Raw genomic sequence first — 10,993 nt, 5'->3', positions numbered from 1 at the left:
GAGTTGAATAATTTGTACAGATTTATAATCTGAAAGAGGGCTCAGACATAGTCTCATACTCTTCTATCACACAGATAAGGAAAAGTTGGAGCTCAGAGAAACTTGAAACAGCTTGCCCAAAGCCACATCACTATTTAGGAGCAGTTATTTTAATATGTAACAAATTATGTGTGATTATCCTTTTTCAGAAGGGGTTACTGCAGGTTTTCTTAAAGTAACAATATTAGATAATATTTTATAAAACTTAAAAACTCTATAACATAATGCTTTATAATGCTTAAGAATTCATAAACATTTAGTAAAAATATTAAAAACATGCATAGAAATGATAAAACTGACTTCATGTTGACGGTTATATCTGGGGGTGGTGAAAAGAAAACGGGATTGAGAGCTTTCAATTTTACTACAGTCACTGATTTTTTAAAAAACCATTGAAACAAATAGGACAAAATACTAAGATTTAATAAAGATGGGTGTTTGGGCAATGCGGGTTCATTAGTCCTTCTGTGTGTTTACAATACTGAATAAAAATATTAAAACTAAAAATCAGCGAGGGATTGGTAAACTAATAGATTTTTAAAAATTACTAAGCAGAGGAACAACATCAACTGTTATTTATCTAAGGAAAAGAAATAGACGATATATGTATATAAGCTAAAGGGTTTAGTCAACAAAGCAGACATTCTGTAATTAGAAGCATGAAGGAGTTAGAGTACATCTTGTTATAATTAATAGTAAATATTTGTAACATACAGAAAATACATGGAACAGTAGTCATGCAACCACTACTCAAACACAGTTGTGCTGTTCGCACCTGAATTCGGGTTCACCTTTCTTTTCCCGCCCCAGATGCAATTACTAGTTTAAAGTCAGTGCATATCATTTGTTATTATGTTGTGAGAATTGTCCTTGTGAAATATGGACATTTAGTTCATTTTAATGGTTGCACAATATTATATTGTAGAAAGGCAACACAATTTTATTTACTTTTTTATTCACTGATGGGCATCCCCTGACTTTCCAGTAATTATAAGCAAACCTGCAATGAACATCCTTATGCATACTTCCTTGTCTATGTATTTTAGAATGTCTTCAGGTCTCTAGGGCACATTAATGTAGAATTGCTTGCCTGTAGGACTCTTATCTCTTTAAATTTATTCAACACTGCATATGTGAAATAAGTAGTTGAAATAAGTGGGAAAACTAACCCTTCCACCAAGATCCTATGCAAATTCCCATTTCTTCATATTTCCCTATCAGCATGGGGTATTGGTAGGCTATCTACCTTGAGATAATAAAGTTATTCTGCATTTCCCCCCCAAAGCTTTAAACTTTTACCTTTCACATTTAGTCCTTTATTTAATTTAAAATTTATTTTTGTGATGGTGTGAGGTAGAGATCTGGTTTCATTTTTTTCCCCATGGAGATAGCCTATGTTCCCACAATATTAACTGACTTATCCAGCAGTTCTCAAAATGTGATCAGAGGATCCCTGGGGATGTTGGGAGGGATCCCTTGGATCCTTTTAGAGGGTCAAGGTAAAAAATATTCAGAATATTAAGATGTTATTTGCTTTTTTACTCTCACTCTCATAAGTGTACAGGGGAGTTCTCCAAAGACAACAATGGCATGTTATGAATTTCTCTGGCACCTAATAGACTGTGTGCCTATGTATTGTATTTTCTAGAGTTCTCTTTGATAGTGAGTTTATGGTATAAATATGTAGTTTTCAGAAATTATTTGTTTCTTTTCTACTGTGCTTTTACTAGTTACCTTCAGTTATACCCGTTATGTTATAATCTCTGTAAACTCATTATCTTCCAAGAAATCATTTTTAAATCCCAAAATTTTTCTTGTTTTTACACAGAAATGTAAGAAAAATTATGTTTACTTTGTTGTTTTGCAATAATATATTTTTCAAAATCTTTTTTAATTAAAAAAATTTATCTGAATAGGGTGGATGGTTGGCTTTAAAAAGGGAGATGAGAAAACACATTTTCTGGTGTCCAGATTGCCTATGTCTAGAGATGCTGAAAAGGATGACATCGACATATCAGGAAGTTCTCTGATTTCTCATAAAAAGGAGGAATTATTCCAAGGAAACTGAGCACGACTGTACATAACAAAAATATGTCTAAAGTGATCTTTATTTCAGCTTTATAGATATTAATAATTTATCATATTTTGTATTATGTAATAAAACATTTTAAAATACTAACATGTTTCCAACAAAGCTGCAGTATCATACTGGGACCAATCATTCAGAGTTTATTAAAAAAAGGAATTAAATAACCTAAATGTAGATGTAATAGACTCTTTAAAAGCTTCTTACAGGATAAGCCATCATCTTTCATTGGCTGGGAGGAGCACACACAATCACAGAGAGACTAGTAAAGGCTTGAACAGTTGACGTTGCTGAATACCTGCTGGATAAAAAATCACAGGAATGCAGAGTGCTGCCATTTTCCAATGATGCAATAACTTGTCAAATTAAAGACCTAACTGTAGACATACAGACTGAGTTAATATGTCATCTAAAGAATTGTAACTTAGCCTTACAAATGGACTGATCTACAGATGGCTATACATGCTGTTTTGCTTTTATTCATCAGGTATCGGCACCAACTGACCACTGATGATCTTCTTTTATGTGAATTCTGGGCAACAGGGCAGGGGTTCTGAAACATTAAAAGTGTTATATGACTTTTTTGAATCTGGTAGTTTATCCTCAACAACTGTGTCAACTGTGTTAACATTTGCACTGATGGTGCAAAAATGGTGGATTTTATCCAATGGTGGGTAAAACGACTGGTGTCTTAGCATGAATCAAGGCAATGGCATCAAATTTTATTAGTAGTCATTGTATTCTTCACCACTATGCATTCACAGTAAAAGTCAGCGTACTAAGATAATGTCCTTGATAAAGCTGTAAAAATTATTTTCCATTAAATCTCAACCCTTAAGCACATTAAAAAATATATTCTTTGTGATACAATGTGATGTACCCATAAAACACTTCAGACACATGCTGAAATACAGTTGTCTCTAGGAAAAACACTTGTTTGAGTTGCAAGCTGAATTAGCCACCTTTTCTTTTCTTTCATTGAAACACCATCTCTTCACTTGGAGAGGAAAAAAAAAAGACTGACAGGAAATTGATTACTTGAACTTGGGAATTTGGCAGACATTTTCTTGAAAATAAACAAAGTGGTACTGTCACTTTAGGGAAAACAACTAGTTGTATTTTTTGCCAGTGCTAAAATTTAAGCTTTTAAAAGTAAAAGTTGGAATTTTGAAAGCTTGTATTTGCTACTGTGGGATACTTACAATTTTTTCTGATATCAGCAGCAATATTAAGGAATATGATTTTTTTTGGAGACAGGGTCTTGCTCTGTTGCCAAGGCTGGATTGCAGTGGCATGAACAAGGTTCACTGAATGCAGCCTCGACCTTATGGGCTCAAGTGATCCTCCTGCCTCAGCTTCCCAAGTGGCCAAGACCACAGGTGTACACCACCACTCTTGGCAAATTTAAAAAATTTTTGTAGATATGGGGTCTTGCCATGTTGCCCAGGCTGGTCTTGAACTCCTGGGCTCAGACAGTACTCCTACCTTGGCCTTCCAATGTGCTGGGATTATAGGCACTGCAGCCAGTCTGAGTTTTTGATATTGCATGAAATGCTTGAACATTTCAAATTCCTGCATAATTCAGTAAACAGATATTTCCTAATGACCATGTATTGTTATAGAATCTTACATGAGTAAAAATCATTTCAAAGTGCAAGATAGGCCAATAGATTTCAGTGACTTCCTGTTGTTTATCCCCGAACCAGAAAATTTACACTTACCCTAGATTCTTACCTTTCCCTCAACCCTTTCATTCTATTACTCAGTACTTAGTGTAATTTCCACCTCCCAGACAGTTCTTAAATGTATGCTCTTCTGTTCATGACTATTTCTAATGCCCTCATTCAGAACTCCAGCAACTTATTTTACAATGTCAGGTTTCTTACATAGCATAAGAGGCCACTGCCCACCTCTCCAGTTTCCCCCATTTCACTGTATTCTCTAGTAAGCTGATCTTACTATTGTTCTTTTTTTTTTCTTTCTTTCTTTCTTTCTTTTTTTAAGACAGAGTCTCTCTCAGTCGCCCAGGCTGGAGTGCAGTGGTGCAGTCTCCGCTCACTGCAACTTCCACCTCCCACCTCAAGTGGTCCTCCCATCTCAGCCTCCCAAGTAGCCGACCCACAGGTGCACACCACTGCACAGGGCTAATTTTTGTATTTTTACAAAAATTAGAGATGGGGTTTCACCATGTTGCCCAGGCTGGTCTCAAACTCCTGGGCTCAAGTGATCTAGCAGCTTCGACCTCCCAAAGTGCTAGGATTACAGCCACCATGCCCAGCCTATTATAGCTCTTTATTAAAACACACAAAAAAAGCCCCAACACATTGATTCATGAAGCTGTACCTTTGCATTCACATGGTTTCCTTTGCCTGGAATTACCCTCTTCTTCTACCTGCTTGGAAAATTCCTAGCTATACCTGTTAAAATTCTATTCAGATGTCTCTTTTTCCAGGAAGCTTTTCTTAACCTGACTCATGCCATTAATTCACTGGGCTGGTTGAAGGGCTCACGCCTGTAATCCCAGCACTTTGGGAGGCTGAGTTGGGCGGATCACCTGAGGTCCGGAGTTTGAGATCAGCCTAACCAACACGGAGAAACCCCATCTCTAATAAAAATACAAAATTAGACTGGTGTGGTGGTGCATGCCTGTAATCCCAGCTACTCTGGAGGCTGAGGCAGGAGAATCCCTTGAACCCAGGAGGCGGAGGTTGCGGTGAGCCGAAATCTCGCCATGCACTCCCTCCCGGGCAACAAGAGCAAAACTCTGTCTCAAAAAAAAAAAAAGGCTTTATTTTTCTAGGCTATCTTCTATTTGTTTGTATTGTTGTACTGATCATTCTCTAAGGTATTGGGGCTCTTGGTAGAATTCCTGCTACAAAATTATCTTTTGGTCTGATAATATTTACCTACATTGAGCAATCACATAAGAAACGGGCCTGTGAAACTCCCTATTGGGTTTCCTAAAACAATATTGTTGAGAGATTATTTAATTAAATAGTTTTCTTTTTATAGGAATTTACCAGAGAAATATATTTCTGGTCTTATCATATTAGTTACTCTTCAGATTTGTTTTAGAAAATTATCACTATTAACACGTTTTGAAATTGGTTGCTGGAAAATTTCTAATAAAAATTGTGGTTTACCTCTAGCAAGCATCTAAAATTTTATGATCTCCAATTAGCCTCAGTTTAGACTCTAGTGAGTCATCTAGCTTCACAATAACTGAAGTCAGGGATAGTCAGTTTTCCCACACTGATAGAGAGCTGGAAAGTGCTGAGGGGCAGAACCTGCAGCCTGAAATGGTTGCTTTTTCTAAATAACAGTAAAACGGTTGCTCTCTGAGGATAGATAGGTGGATGTTGTTTGGTGTTTGCAAAGCTTAGAGAACCTCGTGGTTGAGATTTTTTCCAATATATGCATTTTTTTTCCTTTGCAGAGGGACTGTTGGATAATTGTCAATTTTCCCAAGAATATGATTTTTTTTTATTGTTTAGAGTAGTCCCTTCTTATCTACAGTTTCACTTTCTGCAGTTTCAGTTACACATGGCTTGAAAATATTAAGATACTCTGAGAGAAAGAGGAAGAAAAAGAGGTATCACATTCACGTAACTTTTGTTACAGCACACCATTACAATGCTTCTATTTTATTATTATTGTTAATCTCTTAATCTGCCTAATTTATAAATTAAACTTGATCATGGGTATGTATGGGAAAAAACATTATATATATATATATGGTTTGGTACTATCTGCAGTTTCAGGCATCCACTGAGGATATTGGAACATTTTCTCTGCAGATAAGGGGCAATTACTGTATGAGATATTTTTCTTTCTGTGTAAACACATGGTATCATACTCCATTTTGTGCGCTATAACAGAATATCACAGACACTGTAAATGTCATTTACAATGACAGAATTTTATTGGCTTATAGTTCTGTAGGCTGAGAAGTCCAAAATCAAGTTGCTGGCATCTGACAAGGGCTTTTTTTGTTGCATCATCACATAGAGTGGAAGGGTGAGAGAGAGCAAGCAGGAGCTGAACTCACCCTTTTATAACATCACCAATTCCACCCATGAGGGTGGAGCCCTCATGGCCTAATCACTTTTTTTTTTTTTTGGAGATGGAGTTTCACTCTTGTTGCTCAGGCTGGAGTGCAATGGCGCAATCTTGGCTCACTGCAACCTCCACCTCCTGGGTTCAAGCAATTCTTCTTTCTCAGCCTCCCGAGTAGCTGAGATTACAGGCATGTGCCACCACGCCTGGCTAATTTTGTATTTTTAGTAGAGATGGGGTTTCTCCATGTTGGTCAGGCTGGTCTCAAACTCCCGACCTCAGGTGATCCACCCACCTCAGCCTCCCAAAGTGCTGGGATTACAGGCATGAGCCACCATGCTCAGCCCAATCACCTCTTAAAGATCCCAACTATTAATACTGTTACAATGGCAATTACATTTCGACATGAGTTTTGCAGGGGAGAAGCGTTCAAACCACAGCACATGGGTTAGGTGAGAAATGAAGAGGGAGGTACACAAGAGCATCCAGAACCACACCATATAGACACCAGCTCTTTTGGCGTAAAACAGCACAAATGGAGAAGCTGCATTGTTTCTCGATAAAAGGGCCCGGAAAGATGACCAGCTATAGTTTCCACTAGAGGAAATGTAGATCGTTTGTATGACTTCAGAGTATGAAATATAAAGACCTGGAGTCTGTTGCATTTTTTTTTCAGGACTAGAGTGACTATATTACAGATAATGAAGGAAAGGAGCCTCATTTGAAAGATGCATCTAAATTAGGGATGGGATTCTCATTGGAGGATGTTAAAAATACTAATCAACGTCTCTCATGTTAAATGGAGCTCCCACTTTTATCAGTTTCATGAGACTATTACTAACTTATTTGAATCCAAGACGAGTCTCAAATATACCCGGAAGAAAAAAATTAAGAAATTAAACCAGACTCCTAATGCTTTGAATGTTCATAACATTCAAGAAAAATTCCAGCCTGGGATATAATCAAAGTCTGAGATTTGTGAAACTAACAGGGTCCCACTGTTACCTGTTTTCAAGAGAGTGCTGAGAAAAATTCCAATCTGTACCTTAAACAATTAGGTTAAATGATTTAAAGAAATTATCCTTCAGAGGACTGAATTCTTAATAATTTTTCTACTTGGAAAATGTGCCTTCTAAGTAAAAAAAGTCCTTGCTTATAAAAAATCCTTGGTTCAAAGGTAAAACTATGTTCTGAAAAATGTACAAGTACATGTGAAAATAACTGTTAACAGCAAATGCTTAAGAAGTGTTCTTGTTTTCTAAAATTAGTATTTCCTGTTCCTAAAAAGTTTTTAGATCAGAAAATGGAAAAATATAACTCTGGTTTAATGGAGATATGTAATTTGACTGTAGATCAACAATTAATTGTCATAAAAAGACTTTAAAAGTCCTTCTATATTAATAATGTAGAGGAGTCTTAGAGGATTACCCAGTAAAATAAATTCAAAGTAACACTATTAATGTAAGTTTCTTTAATATTCTTAATCTGGGTAAACATTTTCATAAATTAATTTCGTCAATTTTGAGTTTAAAATATGTCCTGCTCTAATTTCACCGTGTGTAAAATAAAAAGGCAATCATAGCCCATATAAAACCATGCCTCCACTTAAAAAAAAAAACTTTTTTTTTGAATAGTTTAACAGTTACAGAAAAATTGAACAGGAATTACAGAGAGTTCCCATATGTCCCCTCATGCCCTCTTCCTGCCAGTTTCCAACTTGCATTAGTGTGGTACATTTGTTAAAACTAGTGAGACAATATTGATGAATTATTAAGTAAAGTCCATAGTTTACATTAGGGTTCACTCTTTGTGCTGTATATTTTATTGGTTTTGAGAAAGGTATGACATGTATCTATCATTACAGTATCATTCAGAATAGTTGTACTGCTTTAAAAATCCTTTGTGCTCCACCTATTCATCCACCCTACCCATGGACCACTGGTAACCACTACTTTTTTACTGTCTCCATGGTTTTGCCTTTTCCAGATTCCAATATAGTTGGACTCATATGATATGTAATCCTTTCAGATTGGCTTTTCCTTAGAAATATGCATTTAAGGTTCCTCCATTATCCAGAGACATTTTTGGTTGCCACCATTTGGGTAGAGGGATCAGGGGTCAATGCTACTGGCATCTAGTAGGTGGAGACTGAGGATGCTGACGAACATCCTACAATGCCCAGGATGTCCCCTACAATAAAGCATTATTCAGCCCCAAATGCCAACCATGCTTGAGGTTGAGTAACCTTGTGTTAAAAGTGACATGTGGCATGATAAATGGGCAGTTTTGGCTTATGTTATGATATTCTGGATTCAGATATTTCCTTGAGCAGAGAAGCTGAAATGCAGAAAATTTTTCATCTGATGATCTTGATGCTTCCTTTCCTGACCATTGTAAAGAATGAATGGTTCCTTGGCTTTGGCAAGAAATACTGAAGGTGGTGGGCTTTTTTTTTTTTTTTCCTGTTTGTTTGTTTTGAAGTAAGTCTTGCTATGTTGTTCAAGCTGGTCTCGAATTCCTGAACTTCTGGGCTCAAGTGATCCTCTTGCCTCAGCCTTCAGAGTAGCTGGGACTACTGGCATGTGTTATTGTGCCCAGCCTTTAATGTGATTTTTAAAATTTCATTCAGGTGACAAACTCAAACTCTAATTTTTGTCTCAGAGATAGAATATTCTAAATTTGTTTTTAAAAAGGTGAAGAAATTCTAACTTTCTATGAAGCACTCTAAGTACTAACAAAGAGCTTGGTGAATTCTTCCACTTACCTGTGTCCCATCTGTGCTTTAGCAGCATGTATATAGATAGATAGATAGATAGAGACAGGGTCTTGTTCTGTCACCCAGGCTATAGTGCAGTGGCACGATAACAGCTCATTGTAACTACCAACCTCAAATTCCCAGGCTCCAGCGATCCTCCCACCTTGGACTCTCAAAGCACTGGGATTGGCAGTGGCATGAGCCACTGCCCCCAGCTCAGTTGCTTATTTTGCATTATTTTAAGGCAGTGGAGACAAAACGCTCAATATCAGTTTCTCACAGATCAACATCACATCTTGGAATAAAACAAACTCACATTGAAGGTATTTTAATGTATGCTTTCTTGAACTTCTTCAGACTTAAAGGGAAAATATTTTCATTAATTTTTACCAAAGATTACTGGATCATGTAAATATATTTTTCTACTTGGTTAACAGTTTATAGTATGCTGTTATTTCTCTGTTTATTTATTTATTTTCATCATATACCTTCTAGAATAAGATTTAATCTGATGGAAATATTTTGTGGATTCTGCTGTAAATAATGCACATAGTAGCAGTCAGTAATAGAATTTCTGTAAACCTAGATTTATTAATGATCTAATAACTTCCCTTCATTTTGCTGTTGATTTCCACTAAGTAGATTAAATAGTGTTCTTAAAAGCAGGAATTCATTTGGGTATGGATACAAAACAAAATGTTCCCAAATGCAATCTTGGATGTGATGCTCTAAACTTTAGGAATCCAGCTTCACTTATTTTGGATTAATTTCTCTCGCTTGGAGGTTAACACACTGTTCTACATGTATCAAATGCATGATTATAAAATTAACCATTTTGTACAATAATGAAATTAAACACACACACATACACACACACACACACACGTTCTGTAAATGATACAGCACCATCTCTGTGTCATACTTTTAAAAGGCACTTCCAGAGGACATAAAAAATGAAAAGAGATCTTTATTCAAAACCTATTGATTTTTGATCTCCAATCTTGTGTGTGTGTGTGTGTGTGTGTGGGGGGGTGTTTGTTTTTCTTTAACCCCAGTTTAATCTAATTTGAGATTCATGAGCAAGGTATCTCTAAGTGAAAGAGCAGCAGGTGTAATTATTATTTTATAAGACTTTGTGAAGTCTTTGGTATAGTTCTAAAAACTGAAGGTGAAAGATCAAATGTATAAATGTATGTATAAAAATAGTTTTGCAAGTCTGGTGGTTTCTAATTAGTTTTCAACAAAATTGAAGAAGAACCTTATACCTGAGTTGTCAGCTGACAGATTATTAAAAAATGTTATTTAATAATAGCCCATTATGTGAGTTTTACATACAACTAAGAAGAAATTTTAAAAATTCAGTGAAATTGCCTCAACAAAATTCTTTATTTTCTTATTCATTTATATGCTCAAGATTCCTTATTCTTTCATGTTAATTTTTTTAATTGAAATAATATAGAACCAGATTCATTAACAATATTTGTCAACATGAAATTGGAAAAATAAAGTCCCTATCCATCTCATTAAGAGATGCATCTCCAGTTAAATTTTACCTTTACAAATTTATACTTTTATTTACCAAATGTACATTACAGATTGAACATCCCTTGTTGGAAAAACCTGAAATGCTCTAAAATCTGAAACTTTTTGAGCATCAATATGATGCCACATGTAAGTACTGTACTTAACACAAACTTTGTTTCCCATACAAAATTATTTTAAATATTGTATAAAGTTACCTTCAGGATATGTATATAATGTATATATGAAACAAAAGTGAACTTCATGTTTAGACTTGGGTCCCAGCCCCAAGATATCTCATTTTGTATATAAAAATATTTCAAAATCCAAGATAATCTGAAATCCAAAACACTTTTGGTCCCAAGCATTTCAAACAAGGGATATTCAATCTGTATTAACATTATTTTGATCTCTAACAGTTGGTAACCCTATCTTAATCCATATAACTTTTTTTTGAGACAGCGTCTCACTCTGTCATCTATCCTACCTAGAATGCATGCAGTGGCATGATCATGGCTCACTGCAGCGTCGACCTC

Source organism: Sapajus apella, unplaced genomic scaffold, assembly GCF_009761245.1.
Source record: "Sapajus apella isolate SASKATOON/1434 unplaced genomic scaffold, GSC_monkey_1.0 scaffold83, whole genome shotgun sequence".
Lineage (NCBI taxonomy): Eukaryota > Metazoa > Chordata > Mammalia > Primates > Cebidae > Sapajus > Sapajus apella.
Note: the sequence above shows the minus strand (reverse complement) of the source record.